The 20,984-nt window shown below is 36.4% G+C and overlaps 1 protein-coding gene across 2 annotated transcripts in view; it reads right to left on the bottom strand.

The window, feature by feature from the left end:
• Window positions 1-20,984, bottom strand: part of ERBB4 (erb-b2 receptor tyrosine kinase 4) — a 1,114,653-nt gene that overhangs the window by 539,901 nt on the left and 553,768 nt on the right. The window lies entirely within an intron of this gene.

The raw sequence follows: 20,984 nt of genomic DNA, 5'->3' as shown, positions 1-20,984 counted from the left end.
CATTGTCTTTCTTCTCTCTCGGCACTTGCTCTCTCGGGTACACTTTATTAAGATATTGCCTTAAAAAAGTAACTTGAAAAGACTATCTGGTTAGAGGTTGACAAAAGCAAAGACAGAAAAATACATTCATATTTAAATAATTTAGGCTTTTACAAACACTTCTATTCATCCTTCAATCCTCAATTTCTAAACACAATCACAAATGCACCAGCTGCCTCCCAGATTGTAGGATAATTCGTTTCATTCACTTTATTCAATAATTCTGAGTTACTAAATTTAGTAGGCATCTTGGGCAACAGCAGTTAGTGTTTATGGCCCCTGGACACTGAAATACTTAAGTTTCCCTCACTATGATAGAGAGTGCGGAATCACTTCCTGGGGATTTCTTAGCCTTCCCTGCGGGTAGGTGAGTGCAGGGCAACCGAACATGAGAGAAAATGATCCCTGCCACTTTTCCTATTTGGAACCCCCTCATGTAATTTCCCCAGCCATCAGCCAAACACAGAAGACTCCACAGTCCTCAAGGAAGTGGAGTAAGAAAGTGGAAGGAACCTGGGTCTTTAAATGAGCATCTTCTGATCAGGAATGTGTTTTAGACTTTCTATGGGTAAGAAACCTTTGTGCTAAGCCATTGAAATTTTAGTGTTGACCTGTTAAAGTATTTCCTGTTCTTTATCTTGAGTACTATTCTTATCAACTACTCCTCCAGTGACCTGAGGATACAATAACATCCTAAATTGCTGAACATCAAAGTGTTATTTAATTTCACAGAAGAGTCATTTCATCATCTTGTGCAAATCTGGTCTACAGTGGTTGAATATTACAACATTTGGTATCAATATCTTTGAAGAGTGTTTTTTCCTCTAATTCAACTTCTAATATCAGAAAATCATCTGAGGCTTCTTTTGGAATTTTGCTAGATACAGAAAAAAAAAATTAGAGAAATGAAACAAAGCTTTAAGACCAGGATTGATTTCCAGGTCTTGGAAAAATATGAGTGTTTCAGAATTTTAAGGTTTTCCATGACACAAGGAATGCAAATGATCACATCACCAACTCCCTGTTCCCTAACCACCACCACAGAAACACAACAGACCAAAATATACAAACACCCTCTCTTCAGAGTATATGAATATCTCCAAAGTATAAAACAGGAGTTACATCTATACATAGAGGAGTTTTTGAATTACCAAATATACATTCAAGGTAGGCTTTAGAGAGCTGAAATGGAGACCCAAGATGATTATCTAAAATATTGACAAGAAATTGTCAGATTTGTTATGTCTAAAATAAACAAATTGCCTATAATAACTTGTATATTGTTTATATATTTTTGTCTGTTTTTCACCTACATAATTACTTGTGGTGTCATACCAGTTCAAAAGCTTTTATAACTGCACTAAAAATTATGATTCTTCAATTTTCTTACCTGGGCTAGTCTAGACTAGTTCTTTTACTTTGGACAAAATTATGCTTTTAGTAATTCTGAAAATTATTTAAGATTATGTTAATTTTAAAAGAAAGTACTTATTTTAAAAAGTATCTCTTCTTTTATCTTCTTTATCTTAGGTCACTTTCTCAGGCTTAGAGAGCCAAGAGGGGAGAAGTAGAAGTCAGTTATTTGATAAATAGCCAGCCTCCCCGGCAATAATTCACATCATATTGTTGCATTATCTTCAATGAAATGTTTCATTGTTTACTTTTAATTGATGTATCCCCTCACAAGAGCACATGCTCCATAAGAGAAGAAAACTTGTCTACCTGTTCACTCTTGATCCCTGCTACCTGCAATGATGCCTGACTCAATATTTATTAACTGGAATATCAGATGATTTAGACATATTTGCCCACCACAAATTCACCATAATTACTGACCCTCCATTTTCTTTCCTAATCATGGCTGTCAAATCAATTATGCTTAACAATTTTCTTTAATATGTGTTTACAATGGTATTTCCATTCAGGCAAGACCACAGATATCGTGACATAGGAGAGTTGTCAATATACTGGCAGGAAGGATTCTGCAATCTGACATTTAGTAGCAACTGTATTTTGAAGATTCCTGGACACTAAGGGATATCGTGGTCATCTTAAAACTTAAATGAAGTCTGATAGGTCTATTAGACTTCTTAGAGGTCTGGGCAAGTACTCCGTCCCCTGAATAAAAAGAGTTGAGACTTAGTCTTGGGGAAATGTTAATGTATCAGTTACTTGTACACTTATCAAAAGAATGGGGAATGTGGAGTATTAAAATATAAATTTCTGCAATAGAAATAGGTGAAAAATTTAGAATTAACATTCTAGAAAATTATTAAGAACTATTAAAAGGCTCTTCAAAGCCTGACTTATAGTGCATCAACGTAAACAGTTGATTTGATGAAAGTGATGATAATGTAAGTGGTTGAAAATTTTTCTGCTTTTCATGATCTGATTGAAATTTTCTTCTTAAAGCATGACAATTAATGAGCATCATTTGCATTACCACATGTATTTACTTACAGGCCCAGGGAAGATTATAACTAACTTCTAGTCCAGAGGCTCTTTGTTTGTTTGTGTATTTGTTTTAAATAATCTAAGTACATAAGGGACTTTTCCTGAGTAGGAAAAAAAAACCTAACGTCACAAATCTCCCTACTTAATAAACTCATTTGCACAAATGGCAAATCATTTAAATCAGAACAGACTGAAAAAGAATATTCCTCAGTGTTCCAAGCAGTAAATTATTGTTCCCTTTCTGGATTTTGTTGACAGAGATGGAGTGGGGTGACAGCATTGCATAGTAAAGAAGAAATAGTAAATTCCACATTTTCTTTCCAATTCAAAACAAAGCTCCTAGATTAAATGCTTGTATTTGTGTATCCACACTAATAAAATGAAATGGCTTTTCTTTAACAAATATCAAATAATTTCTACAGGAATACGGGTAAGTAGAATTTATGCTGTCACAAAATATAGTCCTACAATTAGTTATTTCTTTGACATTAGTAAATCTCAGTATGAGTTTCCATATCAAGAAGTTCTAGTTATTTCAACATGCTTTTCCAATCGTTTTGGCAAATTAACTTTGTCCATACTCAGCTAAAGAACAATAGACACAGTCTTTTGAAAGCACATATGCTCTCATACTGTACTGATTTAATAGTTTGATCTCTCTCCTTTAGTGGCAAATGAGGTAGACAATTACAAATTCCAAAATGCTTGTACCTTGGAGGGATACTGGAAAATTCTTTTTTTTATTTGTTTTTTATTGAAGCAACATTGGTTTATAATATTATATAAATTTCAGGTGTACATCATTATATTTTGACTTCTGTATAGACTACATTGTGTTCACCATCAAAAGTATAGTTTCCATCCATCACCATGCAAATGTGCCCCTTTACCCCTTTTGCCCTCCCCCCACTCCTCTTCCCCTCTGGTAACCACCAATCTATTCTCTGTATCTATGTGTTTGTTGTTGCTGTTGTTGTTTTATCTTCTGCATATGAGTGAAATCATATGGTTTCATTTGAAATCATATGAAATCATTTGGTTTTCTCTCACTATTGCTTAGCATAATACCCTCAAGTTCCATCCATGTTGCTGCAAATGACAAGATTTCATCTTTTTATGGCTTCATGGTATTCCATTGTATATATATATATACACCACATCTTCTTTATCCATTCATCCCTTGATGGGCACTCAGGTTGTTTCCAAGTCCTGGCTATTGTGACTAATGCTGCAATGAACAAAGGGTTGCATATATCTTTTCAAATTACTGTTTTCACGTTCTTTGGATGAATACCTAGAAGAGGAATAGCTGGATCATATGGTAGTTCTTTTTTAATTTTTTGAATAATCTCCATACTGTTTTCCATAGTATCAAAATGAATTACATTTCAATCCAGGTCTCCTCAACAAAGTTGAGTAGAGTTCAGCGTAGGAAAAATATAAATAATAGTTTTAATAACTCCTATAATATTCATGACACTTGATTTCTACTATTGATATGCCAATATTTTAGGGATAAAGCATTCAATTTAATTTAAAGTACTTCCATGGAGTACCTTTAGTGTCAAATCATAGCCTACTTGGAGGCTAAAACATAAAAAAAAAAAAACATGTGACCCTTACTCTTGAGGAAGTTTACTTTCTAGTAAATTAGATAAAACATGAACAACAATAAAGGCAGTGTGGTGAGTTTTGTGGGAACCTAGAGGGAGACATTTTTTTTCCAATTAAGATTGATGGAGGGCAGAGTCAAGATGGCGGCGTAGGCAGACTCTGAACTCCCCTCCTCCCGTGGACACAGCCAATTTACAACTACTCGTGGAAAAATTACCCCTGAGACAGAACTGAAAACTGGATAGGAGGAACTTCTGCAACAACGGACAATCCTAACTGGGGTAGAAGAGGCAGAGACCCCCTTCCGGAGAGGAAAAACGCCGCCTTCACAAGCCGCCAGCTTCACGGCCGCCAGGAGCAACTCACAGGTACCCAGCCTCCCTGGAGGCGCGGGGCCCTGAGCCAGGGAGCGCCCCCACTGTGGGCATTTTGTGGACCCAGCACAATCGAGACCAGCGGCATAATATCTGATTGTGCCTGCTACTAAAGCATTGGGGAGCACCCCCAGAAAACCCGGTTCACAAAGAAACTAAAACTGGCTCTTAAAGGGCCCGCACACAAACTCACCCGTTCCAGAAAGCATCCTAAAATCACCAGAAAGAAAGGTGCACAGTGCTTCGGTGACAAGAGACTCACCTAATAGGCCCTGAGTGCATCTCGGTGAGGGGTGAGACCTCTCCAGGGACTGGGACATTGGCGGCGGCCATTGTTGTGGCCTGGTGTGAGCGTGCTGACACAGACGCCATTGGAGTTTTCCCTGAGACCTGCTAGCCCAGGGTCTGCCCCACCCGCTAGAGCACCGATTTAATCCAGCTCAGCCAGGGCAGGCAGCGCACCCTAGAGACTGGCCCCACCCAACAACAAGCCCTCAGGCAACGTGTGGGCCTGCATAGATTGGTGACTGGATTCTCCGCAGCCTGGCAACTGAGCTGACTTGAGCGGGGCAGGGTGTGCACAAGGAGTGGGTGGAGAGTGTGGGGTGGTGGCGGAGTGTGTGGGGTGGTGGCGGAGTGTGTGGGGCTCCCGCCGTGGAGAGACTGGGTCCGCTTGGGGAGGTCGGGGCGCTCACACGGGGCAGGACTGTGTTGACTGTGTGTGTGGACCTGTGGGCAACAGGGCTTGTCAGCTGCAGAAGACTTGTGCTTCTCAAAGACCCACATAGGAGGTTTGCCCCACCTTCCAAAGCCTGAAACAATTGGGTGCTCCTGTGCCTGAGGCCAGCCCCACCCAGCTGCAATCCTCAGAGAGCTGACAAGAGACCTAATAGGCTAGAGGCTTGCAGCAATTGTAAGGCCCTGAGCCTAACAACCTGCCACACTGGGGGCCTACTCACTTAAAAGAAATACTGCAACACAAATGTGGTATTAGAACTTACAGCCAACTGTGCTGGGGCTCCCCACACCTGATAAAGAGACTGAAGGGCCCACAACAACTACAAGGAGCTGAGCATTACAACAGCTGGCCAGGAGCATAACTCAGCCTCCCTGGGTGCCTATAGGGAGAGCTAACAGGCCACAATAGAAGGACACACGTAGCCCACATAGGGGCCACCCCTGGAACATTGAGAACTGAGGGAAGCACACTGGAAGCCTCCTAAGGCATCACTTACATAAGGTCACCTATCCAAGAGCAGGAGACGTAGCTGACCTACCTAATACGTAGACACAAGCACAGGGAAAGAGGCAAAATGAGGAGGCAAAAGAATACATTCCAAGTAAGGGAATAGGACAAAACCCCAGAAAAGGAACTAAGTGAAACAGAAATGAGCAACCTACCTGACAGAGAGTTCAAACTAAGAGTGTTAAGGATGCTCACTGATCTGGGGAGAAGAATAGATGAACTCAGTGAGAATGTCAACAAAGAAATGGAAGTTATAAAAAAGACCCAATCAGAAATGAAGAATACAATACTGGAAATGAAAAACTCATTAGAGGGACTCAAAAGCAGAGTAGAGGATACAGAAGAACGGATCAGTGAGCTGGAAGAAAGACTAGAAGAAATTACCCAAGGTGAACAGGTAAAAGAGAAAAGAATTAAAAAGAGTGAGGACAGTCTAAGGGACCTCTGGGACAACATCAAGCGCACTAACATCCGTGTTATAGGTGTCCCGGAAGGAGAAGAGCGAGACAAGGGGTCAGAGAATCTATTTCAAGAAATAATAGATGAAAACTTCCCTAACCTAAGGAAGGAAACAGACATCCAGGTACAGGAGGCACAGAGAGCCCCAAACAAGATAAACCCAAAGAGGCCCACACCAAGACACATCATAATCAAAATGTCCAGAATTAAAGATAAAGAGAGAATCCTAAAAGCCGCAAGAGAATGTCAAGTTACATACAAAGGAAACCCCATAAGGCTATCAGCTGACTTCTCAGCAGAAACCTTACAGGCTAGAAGAGAATGGCACGATATATTTAAAGTGCTAAAAGGAAAAAACTTACAGCCAAGAATACTCTACCCAGCAAGGTTATCGTTCAAAATGGAAGGAGAGATCAAAATTTTCCCAGATAAGCAAAAATTAAAGGAGTTTGTCACCAAGAAACCAGTGTTACAAGAAATGTTAAAGGGACTGATTTAAGGGGAAAAGAGAAGACCACAAATAGGAAAAATTATCTATTTCCACGATTAGAACGTAATGGATACAAATGCACAAAAAAGAGGTTAGATATGATATCAAAAACATAAAAGGAGGGAGGAGGGTAGTTAAAGAGTACAGCTTTCAGACAGAGGTCAAACTAAAGTGACCATCAATTCTGTATAGAAGAAGTAAGGAACAGAGAAGGACTACTAAAACACTGAGGAAAAAAAAAAAAAGTTAAAAAATGGCGGTAAGTACACACTTATCAATAGCTACTTTAAACGTCAATGGACTAAATGCCCCACATAAAAGGCATAGGGTGGCTGACTAGATAAAAAAACAAGACCCATATATATGCTGCATACAAGAGACACACTTCAGACCTAAAGACACTCACAAACTGAAAGTGAAGGGATGGAAAAAGATACTCCATGAAAATGGCAATGAAAAGAAAGCTGGGGTAGCAGTACTCATATCAGACAAAATAGACTTTAAAACAAAAACTGTAAAAAGAGACAAAGAAGGGCATTACATAATGATCAAGGGAACAATCCAACAAGAGGATGTAACACTTGTAAATATCTACGAACCCAATGTAGGTGCACCTAAATATATAAAGCAATTATTAACAGACATAAAAACAGAAATAGACAGTAACACAATAATAGTAGGGGACTTTAACACTCCACTTACACCAATGGATAGATCATCCAAACAGAAGATCAATAAGGAAACATTGGCCTTAAACGACACCTTAGAACAGATGGACCTAGTAGATATATACAGAGCATTCCATCCAAAAACCGAAGAATACACGTTCTTTTCAAACGCACATGGAACATTCTCCAGGATTGATCACATATTAGGCCACAAAACAAGTCTCCATAAATTTAAGAAGATTGAAATAATACCAAGCATCTTTTCTGACCACAATGGTATGAAACTAGAAATCAACTATAGGAAGAAAATCAGAAAAGCCACAAATACATGGAGATTAAACAAAATGCTACTGAACAACGACTGGGTTAATGAAGAAATCAAAGAAGAAATCAAAAAATACCTGGAGACAAATGAAAATGAAAATACGACATGCCAGAATTTATGGGATACAGCAAAAGCGGTTCTAAGAGGGAAGTTTATAGCGATACAGGCCTATCTCAACAAACAAGAAAAATCTCAAATAAACAATCTAAAAATGCACCTGAAGGAACTGGAAAAAGAAGAACAAACAAAGCCCAAAATCAGTAGAAGAAGGGAAATAATAAAAATCAGAGCAGAAATAAATGAAATAGAGACCAAAAAACAATAGAAAAATTAATAAAACCAAGAGCTGGTTCTTTGAAAAGATCAACAAAATAGACAAACCTTTAGCTAGACTCACCAAGAAAAAAAGAGAGAAGGCACAAATAAGTAAAATCAGAAATGAAAGAGGAGAGGTTACAACAGACACCTCAGAAATACAAAAGATTATAAGAGAATACTATGAAAAGCTATATGCCAACCAATTTGACAATCTGGAAGAAATGGATAATTTCTTAGAATCATACAACCTTCCAAAACTGGATCAAGAAGAAGTAGAGAATTTGAATAGACCAATCACCAGTGAGGAGATCAAAACAGTAATCAAAAACCTCCCCAAAAATAAAAGTCCAGGACCAGACGGCTTCCCTGGTGAATTCTACCAAACATTCAAAGAAGACTTAATACCTATCCTTCTCAAACTCTTCCAAAAAATTGAGGAGGTGGGGAAGCTCCCTAACTCATTCTACGAAGCTGACATTACCCTGATACCAAAACCAGACAAGGACAACACAAAAAAAGAAAATTACAGGCCAATATCACTGATGAACATCGATGCGAAAATCCTCAACAAAATACTAGCAAATCGCATACAACAATACGTTAAAAAAATTATACACCATGATCAAGTGGGATTTATTCCAGGTATGCAGGGATGGTTTAACATTCACAAATCAATCAACGTAATACACCACATTAATAAAATGAAGAACAAAAATCACATGATCATCTCAATAGATGCAGAGAAAGCATTTGACAAGATCCAGCATCCATTTATGATAAAAACTCTGAAGAAAATGGGGATAGAAGGAAAGTACCTCAACATAATAAAGACCATATATGAGAAACCCACAGCTAATATCATCCTCAATGGTGACAAACTGAAAGCCATCCCTCTAAGAACAGGAACCAGACAAGGATGCCCACTGTCACCACTCCTATTTAACATAGTAGTGGAAGTCCTAGCCAGAGCAATCAGGCAAGAGAAAGAAATAAAAGGGATCCAAATTGGAAAGGAAGAAGTGAAACTGTCACTATTTGCAGATGACATGATTTTATATATAGAAAACCCTAAAGAATCCACCAGAAAACTTTTAGAAGTAATAAACGAATATGGTAAAGTTGCAGGATACAAAATCAACATACAAAAATCAGTTGCATTTCTGTACACTAACAACGAAGTAGCAGAAAGAGAAATTAAGAATACCATCCCATTTACAATTGCAACAAAAAGAATAAAATACCTAGGAATAAACTTAACCAAAGAGGTGAAAGATCTGTACACGAAAACTATAAAACATTTCTGAAAGAAATTGAAGAAGACACAAAGAAATGGAAAGATATTCCGTGCTCTTGGATTGGAAGAATTAACATAGTTAAGATGTCCATACTTCCTAAAGCCATCTATAGATTCAATGCAATCCCTATCAAAGTTCCAACAACATTTTTCACAGAAATAGAACAAAGAATCCTAAAATTCATATGGAACAACAAAAGACCCCGAATAGCTAAAGGAATCCTGAGAAAAAAGAACAAAGCTGGAGGTATCACACTCCCTGATTTCAAAATATACTACAAAGCTATAGTAACCAAAACAGCATGGTACTGGCACAAAAACAGACACACAGATCAATGGAATAGAATCGAAAGCCCAGAAATAAACCCACACATCTATGGACAGCTAATCTTTGACAAAGGAGCCAAGAACATACAATGGGGAAAAGAAAGTCTCTTCAACAAATGGTGTTGGGAAAACTGGATAGCCATATGCAAAAAAATGAAAGTAGATCCTTACCTTACACCATACACAAAAATTAACTCCAAATGGATTAAAGACTTGAATGTAAGACCTGAAACTGTGAAAGTTCTAGAAGAAAACATAGGCAGTACGCTCTTCGACATCGGTCTTAGCAACATCTTTTCAAACACCACATCTGACCGGGCAAGAGAAACAATAGAAAAAATAAACAAATGGGACTACATCTAAAAAGCTTCTGCACAGCAAAGGAAACCATCAACAAAACGAAAAGACAACCTAACAATTGGGAGAAGATATTTGCAAACCATACATCTGATAAGGGCTTAATCTCCAAAATATATAAAGAACTCATGCATCTCAACAACAAAAACTACCAACCCAATTAAAAATGGGCAAAAGACCTGAACAGACATTTCTCCAAAGAAGATATACAGATGGCCAACAGACACATGAAAAGATGTTCAAAATCACTAACTATCAGGGAAATGCAAATCAAAACTACAATGAGATATCACCTCACGCCCGTCAGAATGGCTATAATTAACAAGACAGGAAACAACATGTGTTGGAGAGGATGTGGAGAGAAGGGAACTCTCATACACTGCGGGTGGGAGTGCAAACTGGTGCAGCCACTATGGAAAACAGTATGGAGATTCCTCAAAAAATCAACGATAGAACTACCATATGATCCAGCTATTCCACTGTTGGGTATTTATCCAAAGAACTTGAAAACACCAATTTGCAAAGGTACATGCACCCCTGTGTTCATTGCAGCCTTATTCACAATAGCCGAGACTTGGAAGCAACCTAAGTGCCCATCAAGGGATGAATGGATAAAAAAGATGTGGTATATATACACAATGGAATACTACTCAGCCATAAGAAACGACGAAATCCAGCCATTTGTGACAACCTGGATGGACATTGAGGGTATAATGCAAAGTGAAATAAGTCAGAGGGAGAAGGCCAAATACCGTATGATTTCCTTCATTAAGTAGTAGATAATAACAACAATAAACAAACACATAGGGACAGAGATTGGATTGGTGGTTACCAGAGGGGAAGGGGGGAGGGAGGAGGGTGAAAGGGATAATTCGGTACATGTGTGTGGTGATGGGTTGTAATTAGTATTTTGGTGGTGAACATGATGTAGTCCATGCAGAAATAGAAGTACAATGATGTACACCTGAAATTTTTGCAATGTTATAAACCAATGTTACTGCAATAAACAAAAAATTAAAAAAAAAAAGAAGATTGATTGAGAGTCATATGAATGAAAAATGTAAAGTCAAAGCAATAGTGAACTAGTAAAAAATATATCACAAAGTTATATATCATAAATTTATCTTCTCTAATTTAGAACTTGTCTCATCTTGATAGAATTTGGATGGATGATCACTTTTTAGGAGTTAATTCGTTTCTTCATTAACAAATGCTAACTTACAATATGACTGTCTGTTTCAATATATTTTAAGTTCACTTTTTCCCGTGTCCTAGCGGACTTATTTTAACTTGGCAAGCCTATATAAGATCCCCGTATATGAATATATCAGCAGAGAAAACTTGAGTCATTGAAATAGCCTGATAACAACAGCAGCTCTTCATCAACCACCCACTGCATGTGACTGTATCAATTTATCTCCTAATAAATGAATGCCTGGATATAAAATGTGTGCTTCATATCTTTTGTCTCTTTTGCCTATTTATTAAGTTTGCTTCCAGTGAAGAAAGATTTTTTTATGAATTTCCTAGCGAAATACATTGTTACATAAATAAACTGAAAGACACAAAGTGCTCTCAACTTCTTAACAAAAAGTATTCCAATGAAATTACTTCCCCTTGTACTCATCCCCTTGATCCATTTACTAAAAAAATTGTTCAGCTATCTAAAAATCACACATCTCTATCATAGTGAAAAGATTTTTGAGCATACTTCCCTAATATGTATATATGTTGTTACATACAAATTTTATAGATGTGCAACTTTACTAATATAATAAGAAACCTCAAGAGAAACTTGTAAACATTCACCATCAATTTTAGTACCATTTGTGAAACGTTAAATTCAGTATTGCAAAACTTGAAACATTTCCAGAAAAAAATTATGTATCAGTCTTTATATTATAGATGCTCTGTTTGAAAACGTCCTGCAAATGTTGAAGGTCACACTAGCTCATGTCTCAACACACATTATGCAGTAGGTCAAAGTTCATCACTGAAGATAGTACAATATGGAAACCCATGTTTCATACAGTCCTCTTAATCATTTCCATTTCTCGCTGCTTCCTTGTCAGATTTGATTAGATCACCCTGCTCTTTACCCTTGTATTGAAGCTGAAAAGCAGTCAGGAGCAGGAGTGTGGTGTCAGCACTGCTCCCCACCGCCCGTCAACTTGTACTTGCATTAATTATCATTTCTCTGCAACCCAAGCCTTTTTGAAAAAGCTTTTCATTTCATGAAGTGTTGGTTTAGTTAAAACTCAATAATGTTGTCTATAAAATCCACGTAACCAGGAACACAATCTGCAATATTCAGTGATATGCTGAAAGCAAAGTAACAAATGAGCGAGGACACCACTATCCACCTCTGTGCGTGAGGAGGCCCCCTCTTCCCTCAGAGCACCTTGTGCTAAGTGCTTTGCAGGGGACATTTGACCTGCGTACAGACTAAGTAAGGGCACCAGTCAACCACATACTTGGAAAGCTTCCTTTGTTTTTGAATTATTTTGGATAAAAAATATATATAAACAGCAAGATTCCAACAGATGAAGTCTACTGTAGAACTCATAAATAGTTGCATTAGCCTCTGAAATCCACACGAGCATACGCACATGGGCTCTCTTGTATTTTTTTTTTTTTTGCCTGAATTCCTACTTCCCAACACAGTGAGTAGCTGCTTGGTAACTATTATTGACCAATTGGATGAAAGAATGGCAGTAGCCCGTTCATCTGCTTGGTGAGAAATGCACCAAACTGTAAACTCAGCTAGTTAGTTAGGTTTATACTGTACTTAGGAATAAATTAATATCTATGATAAACTTTAATATATAATCAAGGGAATAAAGATCATTATTTACCGTTAAATTTGAAAATGCTGAAACAATGTTGGGAAAACAATAAACTTTTAAAGATGAAAAATACATAAAATAGATAATTTTTAAAAATATAAATTATTCAAATGAATCCATATTGAGTGACTTCTGTATGCCTAGCTAGAGATTCATGATAAAAAGGGACAGTCCCTGCTCTTCTATAATTTTCAGACTAACGGGTAGTATAAACAGTGACCAGGCAGTTACAAGTTAGTAATAACTAGCGTTACTAAGGGGGTGCCCTGGATGCTGCAAGAATATACTAAAGGATGACCTAAGTGAGCCAGAGTTTCATAGAAGCTGCCATGAGGAAGAGATCTTTTAAACAGAAACCTGCAGAAAAAGGCAGACTGGAAAGAAAGTTCCAAGAGAAGGGGAGACCAAATTTGAGAGCCCTGAGAAGAGGGGAAGTAAGAACTGTTCGGGAATCAAACTCCAGGAAGTCTGGAGTCCTGAAAACGAAGATACTATCAGATGAGGAGCATGGAGATGTGGGACCAGACAGAGGGCCTGCACGCCATAGTCGGTAAAAATTGTGAGACACTTTGGACAAAAGGAATCCTGAGAGTCCTTCAATGGGACGCAGGTATTCCTGGAGCAGCCCTCCAGGTTATCTGACTCTATCCGGCTCTGTGCCTTTATTTTTGGCTGGGCTATTTTGCCACTTCTGAGTAGTCGGCTCTACTGGTTTAGTGGTTAAGATCTGGCACTCTCATCAATGCAGCCTGTTCCCCCTGGTCAGGGAACCACACCACCCGTCTGTTGGTTGTCATCCTGTGGCAGCTGCCTGTTGCTGTGATGCTGAAAGCTACGCCACCTGCCATCCATGCTGCCTGTATTGTATTTCAAATACAGGGTCACCCCTGGTCAGCAGGTAGCAGCAGAGCATTGTCCAATATAGTGCTGGAAGGTGAGAGGATGGTGCAAAAAGTCAGGGCAGTGTTCAGCTCTGCTGTACACAGGGTCCCTAGGAGTCGGAGCTCTCTCCAGGGCACTAACAAGAGACCCGAGTTAACCTGTGGAGCCCTGATGGAGATACAGATGATTCCTATCCATACAAATGCAAATTATTTTGTCCAGTAATGATACCATTGATTTCTGTCCTGTAGAAAAGATGATTCCAGTCATTATAGCTTTGCTACAAGATACAGTTTTACGTCTAGTAAGAAAATTCATTTCAGCGTTCTTGATTGTCTATCTATATCTATCTTTCAGATTCTCCTTTGAAATAGTTGCAGCATCTTACATCAAATAAAATCTTTGATGTTTTGATTTTATACTTGGATGTGAGTGGTGATTTTTATCATTTTGCAAATTCTCCTTTTCGCCATATTATGGAGTTTGAGTTTTATCTCAGGAGCAAGGGAAAGCAATTGAAAGGTTTTCAACAAGGAAATAAAATGATCAATTGAGTGAGATAGAGAATGGGTTGGAGGAGGAAAGAATTTACGTGGAAAGGCCAGTTAGAAATCTGTATTAGGAATCCAAACGAGATGGCAGAGGCAATGGGTAAGGTCATTGGCAGTGGGATAGAGAGAAATGGAGGGGTTGAGAGATGTTTATGAGGAAGACTGTAGTATTGACGGTAGATAAATGAGAGGGAAGAGTGAAGGAAGGCATGACCCTCATATTTCTGGAAAGATAAATTGAGTGGGTGGTAGTTTCATTTACTGAGAGGAAAGGAGGCTTGAGTGAGAAGCAAAATTATATTTTCAGTAGGATCTTTGCAGAGCTGTAGAGTTTATTCAATCAGTATCCAAGAAACATTTCTTTATTGCTAACTTATTTTGTCAAGCATTTTTAAATTACCCTCATGACATAGCCAGCACACACCGCTGAGAAAAAAAGCACACAATGAAGATAAACAACATTAGAGTATTTTGTACTACACACCAATCTATACAGCGACTGAGTCCATGAGATGTTGTATTTAGAAATAATGACTAAGAAAAGAAAATATTGGCATTTGGCTCTAAGTATTAGAATTGTAGGTTAATTAAACTTGTAAACCCAAGTACTAGAGAGGATAGTCATTTATAGTCAACTAACTGGTTCATTTATTTAAATGCATTTCAAAGAATCAAGAATAAGATCTGTTACAAAAATGAATATTGTGGAAGTTATCAATAACATTCTTTATATTAATGATAATTTATAAAATGTTTAATATCCTATTTCCTATTATGAAGGATAGTGATATGTTACTGATCTATAGTTCAAATTATTATAATAAAATAATTGAAAATAAAAGAAAGTATCCTTAAAATATAGCATATTGTGCTGTCCAAAAGTCACAGTTCATGATGTTATAGTGAGCCATTTTCACATGTTCAGTAAAAATTTTAAGATTCCTTCTTGCTGAGTAACAGAGGGTATAAACCCTGTACCTGAGGCTATCGTGTGTTTAGGTAGCAGTGTCTTTAACTAGATTATGAGTTATTGGAGGCAGAAATTATTCCTTGAATTCAACATTGTGTCCTCAATGTCTAGCACTTCAACAGGATAAAGAAGGAACTTAATGAATGTTAATTTTAAAAAAATTTAAGAATAATGTATAGCTATTTCCATATCATTGGATGAAACAACTTCAAGCTGTGTTCAAAATTTGTCCTGTAACACTTAATGTGTTATTGTTTTCATTGTAAATGTAACATAATTATATTTCAGAAAACTTAGAAAAATTGTATCCATAATCCAAGCATCCTAGCATATTTACAGATAAGCACTTTCGTTTTTGCAAAGAAGACTCTTAGCAATTGTCAGAAACCGATTTATAATGCTAATCCAAAATACGTATTTTTAAAAAATTATCCAGATCTGTGTACTGACGATGATATTGATAGTTGTCTGAATGTGGCAAAAAGGGAAACATAGAAAGAGGAGGGAAGCAAGGAAGGAAGAAAGGGAGAGAGGGAAGGAGGGAGGGAGGAAGGAAGGCAGAAAGAAAGGAAGGGTGGGGAAGAAGAGAGAGAGGGAAGGAAGGAAAGAAAAGGAATCCATTGCCAAAGCACTCTTTTTCTTTACTCCCATTTTACTGTTGAATCACTAGATTTTCAGTATTTGTAATACTGTCTGGTGAGTACAGTGAATTCAACCATAAACATGGAAATTTGTCTAAAATTACTTTCTAGAACAACTCCAGCAGAACAACTTCAAAGTCCACCTCATTGTCCAAATCAGCCAGCAGTAACAGGTTTACAGGTGGCAGAGTAGAGCTCATGATGGGTGTGAATGGAACAAATTTTTAAGTACTAAAAATTTCTAAATTCTAAGTCAGCAAAGTAACTGCTCCAGTCCCACGAAACCAGTGCCTCATGTATTAGAAGGAGGAAAGGGGTAATATAATTAAACTAAACCATTATTAAATAATATATTACATTAGAACCTTTTACAAAATATCATATTTGTAGTTTAAAAATTGCAGGTGGAGGTGAATATTTGCCTAAGGAGTTATCACCTCTTTTCCAAGATATCCAAATCTAAACTAAAATCTGCTTAAAATAATCAAATAATCCCAAATCTTAAGGCCAGTCTTTAATGAAAAGCTTGCTGGAGAGAAGAGTGCAAACACTACCTAAGCTCTAAAATCATCACATCTTAAAATGCTATAACTGAAAGGATCTTTGAAATCATCTTGTCTGTACTGGGTTGAATAGTATCCCCTTAAAATTCATGTTCACTCAGAACCTCAGAATGTGACCTTATTTGGAAATAGGGTCTTTGCAGATCTAATGAATTAAGATGAGGTCCTAATCCAATGATTTGTGTCCTTGTAAAAAGAGAAAACAGAGATACAGAGATAGACACATGGAGAGAACGCCTGTGAAGGTAGAGGCAGAGATTGGAGCAGTGGGTCTACAAGCCAAGAAATGCTAAGGATGCGAGCAACCACCAGAAACCAGGAGAGAACATGGAACAGAGCACCCAGAGCAGAGCATTCTTCCTCAGAGCACCCAGAAGGAACCAACTGCTGATTCCTTGATTTTGGACTTCTAGCCTCTTGAACTGTGTGAGAATACATTTCTGTTGTTTAAAGCCACTCTGTTTATGATACTTTGTACAGCAGCCCCAGGAAACTAAGACATTGCCCAAGGCCTTTATTGTGTAGATGAATAAATCAGATCTAGGGAGGATAAATGATTTATTCAAGATCATATAGATAATTATTGTTAGGACCAGTATCAGAAGCCATTATCTACTAAGAAGTTTTTACTAAGTTTATGATTTATTAGACTCACTGCTACTGAGATTATATTGAACCAAAAGCACAGTGTGAGGGTAAGCATTACATCAAAATTGCTTTCACAGTCAAGTTAAATAATTTTAAATTCCCAGTTGAGAGGTGATATGGCCTCTTGGTCAAGAACATGGGTCTGAGGGCCATATTTCTTGGGTTTGACACTCTACCTCAATTTCCTATCTGTAAAGTAGGGATAACAAACATCCTTATGACATAAGAGTGTTAGGATTAAATGACATAACATTTCAAAGCACCTAGAATAGTGCGTGGCACACAGTAAAGCTTATGTTATTGTTCACTGTTTCATTGCTGAAAATGTTCACTAACTGCAGCTAAACACTTAAAATTACTGGCTCTGGATCAAGTAAACCTTTCTTAGTCATCACACAAACTACAGCAGAATTAAAAGCAAGCGATGCTTTAAATTCAAAGTGTTTTAACGAAGAAGAGACAGAGAATGTCAATAATATTTTCTGAAATATAAAATATATAAATACTATTGCACGATACTAGTTCCGGCCATAAATGTGAATAAATCTATCACTCATGATTATTTTCTTCGACTTATAAAGGGACTATGTTGCTAAATGCTTTAGTAGGTAAGTTGAGATCTCTTAAAAACAAATAATTACAACTAGATTCAGATGAACTGAATTGCTCCTAGTTCATTAAAATCATCAAATGTCAACTTAGATGAAAGCTGTCTTTCTCATTTTCTCATACATTTTCTTATCTAATTTTTCTTACACTTCTTTATCTCATTAGGCTACAGAGGATGAGACCGGAACAGGAAAAAAATACACAATTGATTCTCATTTCCAATACTTGACAATTTATAGTTATGAAGTATATGGTCAACTGCTTAAACATTTTAAAATCTCAAATGATTTATAATACATTCAACCAAACTAACCCTTGAAGTTTGAGAAAAGAATAAAAAAAGGAAGTGCTTAATATCTTCAGCGTTTAAAAGAGATTTTACTTAATATAATTTAACCAGGTTAGAATCCAACACTAAAGTGCACAATTTTAAGGACCAACCTTCTGTGACTTCATCATTCTCAAATAGAGTATTATTAGCGACAACACAGATTTCTGGCGTTTATAACTTTTAAAATATGCTTGATATAGAATATAACAATGTAATTATTTTAATGTTCTTTGCATATTTTAATTAGGACTATTTTATTATCAAGCTTGATTAAAGAAAAAGAATTTATCAGGCAGAAGGAAAAGATTTTCTAGAGTACAAATACTTATACTGTTAATTAATACCAGCTACCTATGAGCTTACAATAAATTAATTTTCAGAGCTGTTGTTATTAAAGATATAGGGTTTAAACGTGAGTTCGAACCATCACTACTTAAATTCTGCTTCACACCACTCACGAGTTTTCTAATCTTGAGCAAGTTAGTTTCTCTCCAAGCCTCATTCTCCTCATCTGTAAAACAGGGATACAAATCCTAGCTACTACAAAATGCATCATACAATCCCATGCCACCATGATCATGCATAAAATTGACCTGGCCTGTTTGAAATCTAGTCTTCTAAAATAAAAATCCATGCATGAATTGCACCACTGTTCTCTTCTTTCGTTACTGCAAACTCTAAGATGATATTGCTGTTTTTTCCAAGGCTCTTTTTTATTCTATATCTCCTTTTATTTCTTCTTTTTTGAATAGAACTATGGCCATAATAGAAATTCCTGAAGGTCTTTTTACTACTTTTTGAACAATGTAAATCACAAGAAGGTAAGATAAATATTCACCAGATGACCTACTTTAGTTAGAACGGGCCTCCAGGAAGACGTTTACGTGGTCGAAGTCCCTATTAGTCTTCACTATGTATTCTTGCAGGAAAGAACCAGACAAGTCTTCAATTTTACCAAACTATGCAGTATGTTCCTCTGGCAAAGCATTTGTTTTTTTCTTTTCTACCCTTACCCATTTGCTATGATTGAAAAATTTTCCTAAAACCCAATACATCGTTCATTTGAATTTTACAACTATCAAGGTTTTAGATAACTGTTGCCCAATGTCATTGTTTCTTTAAATTTATTCTATGATCCAATGATTCTATTTGTTCCTTTATAATATTCCTAAAATATATTCTTATGTTTGTACAATATTTCTTCTGTTTATTTCATTTAAAATAGTAAGGGAAAAATCCTTTTTCTTATCCCAGGCTTCAATTATTCTGTGCATTGAAATTCCTCCACCAAGACCACTATTTTTTATTAAGTATTCACTTTTCAGCTGTTAGTAGGGACCAACAATTGGGATTACCCAGTAGGTGATTCGCTATGCTATGAGGCATATTGATTATCCTGGCATAGAAGCATTTTAATGACATCCCTACTTACTTTATGCATAAAAAATGTCTTCAGTGAATGTGGTTAATAATATGATATTAAAAAAATACTACATTCACTTTTCTAACTCCACCTGTGTTTTATTTGAACGTCTTCTTCAGAAACAGAGCTCTCATTCATTTTATTAACAGGAATTTGGTGTATGAAATTAGAGCAAAATAGAATCATTCATCTCTTAGATTGTATTACTTCCATATTTATAATACAAATTAGTAACATCAATAAAAGTAATACCCACAAGTAAAGATAATCTCTGAAAATAAGTATAATTAATTTAGGGAAAAATAGATACAATATTATTATTAATGCTCATTAAACCCCCTTAAAAATTCTTTGTAAAATAAAAGAAAGAATTTATCAGATCATCTCTAATCATGAATCTGCCAGGCACTAAACAATTCTTAGGCATTTGAATAAGTGTCTACTCAGCAAATGCGAAAGTGGATTTTTGTGTGGGCAGTGAATTGTATAACACTTTAGAAATATATATTGCATTATTATAAGAAAAAGCCATAAAAATGTCTGTGGGATTAACATAGTTAGGGCTGTGGGAGATCCCGAAACTTCAGCGTATTTGTGTATATTGTAGGCATCCTACTTGTTTTTAACAAAGAACTATAAATGTTCCCAGAAGGTTATCTTAATATTCAGACTATTTTGAAATAACTGCATTTTCCACAAGATTCAAGATTTTTCTGAGTGCTTACTATGTGTGTAGCATTGTGCCAGATTGTGAAAGTAATAACCAAAATGATAATAAATAAATAAATAAACAAATAAATAAGACTATTTAGGTAATTTCCAATGTAGAACAATACAAATTCTAGCAATTCGTTAAACTTAAAATACTCAGCTAGTTACACTTATGTTATTTGAAGCAGGCAGGACACCTACAGATAAATTTAGAACAGTGCCACTCAATCTGCTTCTTGGGTGCTCAAGTGAAAACTTCAGCCTGGGACAGCCTTTCTTGAAGATGTCAGAAATTGCAAAGTTTAGAAGATAGAAGCGTAAGAAGTCAGAGATGAGAATAAGATTGTGACTCAATAAGAGTGTCAGATTAGAAGTTAGTAAATCCAGATTTCTTATGTGACTGGAAAATTTTAATATTATACCAAAAATATTTTAAATAATAATGTTATTTCAATTATATCACAACCCTTCAAAGGACAAAATTTATTTGAAATGCAAATTCTAGCATATATAATTTTAAAATTGTTTTAAAAATACAGTGTATAACAAATACATTATGGTTAATACTCAACACTATTTTAAAATAGGTCATTAAAATTCAGTTCTAGTGATGGCTATAGCTAACACAGTAGGGTTTTTGTTATGGATTCCATATCCATTTCTTGAACCAATATCTATTGAATGCCTTTGTTCCAGACAATGTTCCAGAACTGGAGATAGAATACTGAATAAAATCTTAGATTATAGACAATAAACAAATAAACAATTAAAATATCTAACATTACAGATGGTGATGAACGCTGTGGATAAAAATTAAGAAAGCAAAATTACATCTATAAAAAAC

The sequence above is a fragment of the Ceratotherium simum genome, chromosome 37 (assembly GCF_057802395.1).
Source record: "Ceratotherium simum simum isolate JZ-2026a chromosome 37, ASM5780239v1, whole genome shotgun sequence".
NCBI classification, from domain to species: Eukaryota; Metazoa; Chordata; class Mammalia; order Perissodactyla; family Rhinocerotidae; genus Ceratotherium; species Ceratotherium simum.
The sequence above is the reverse complement of the archived record's forward strand: the minus strand, read 5'-3'. Positions and strand labels throughout refer to the sequence as shown.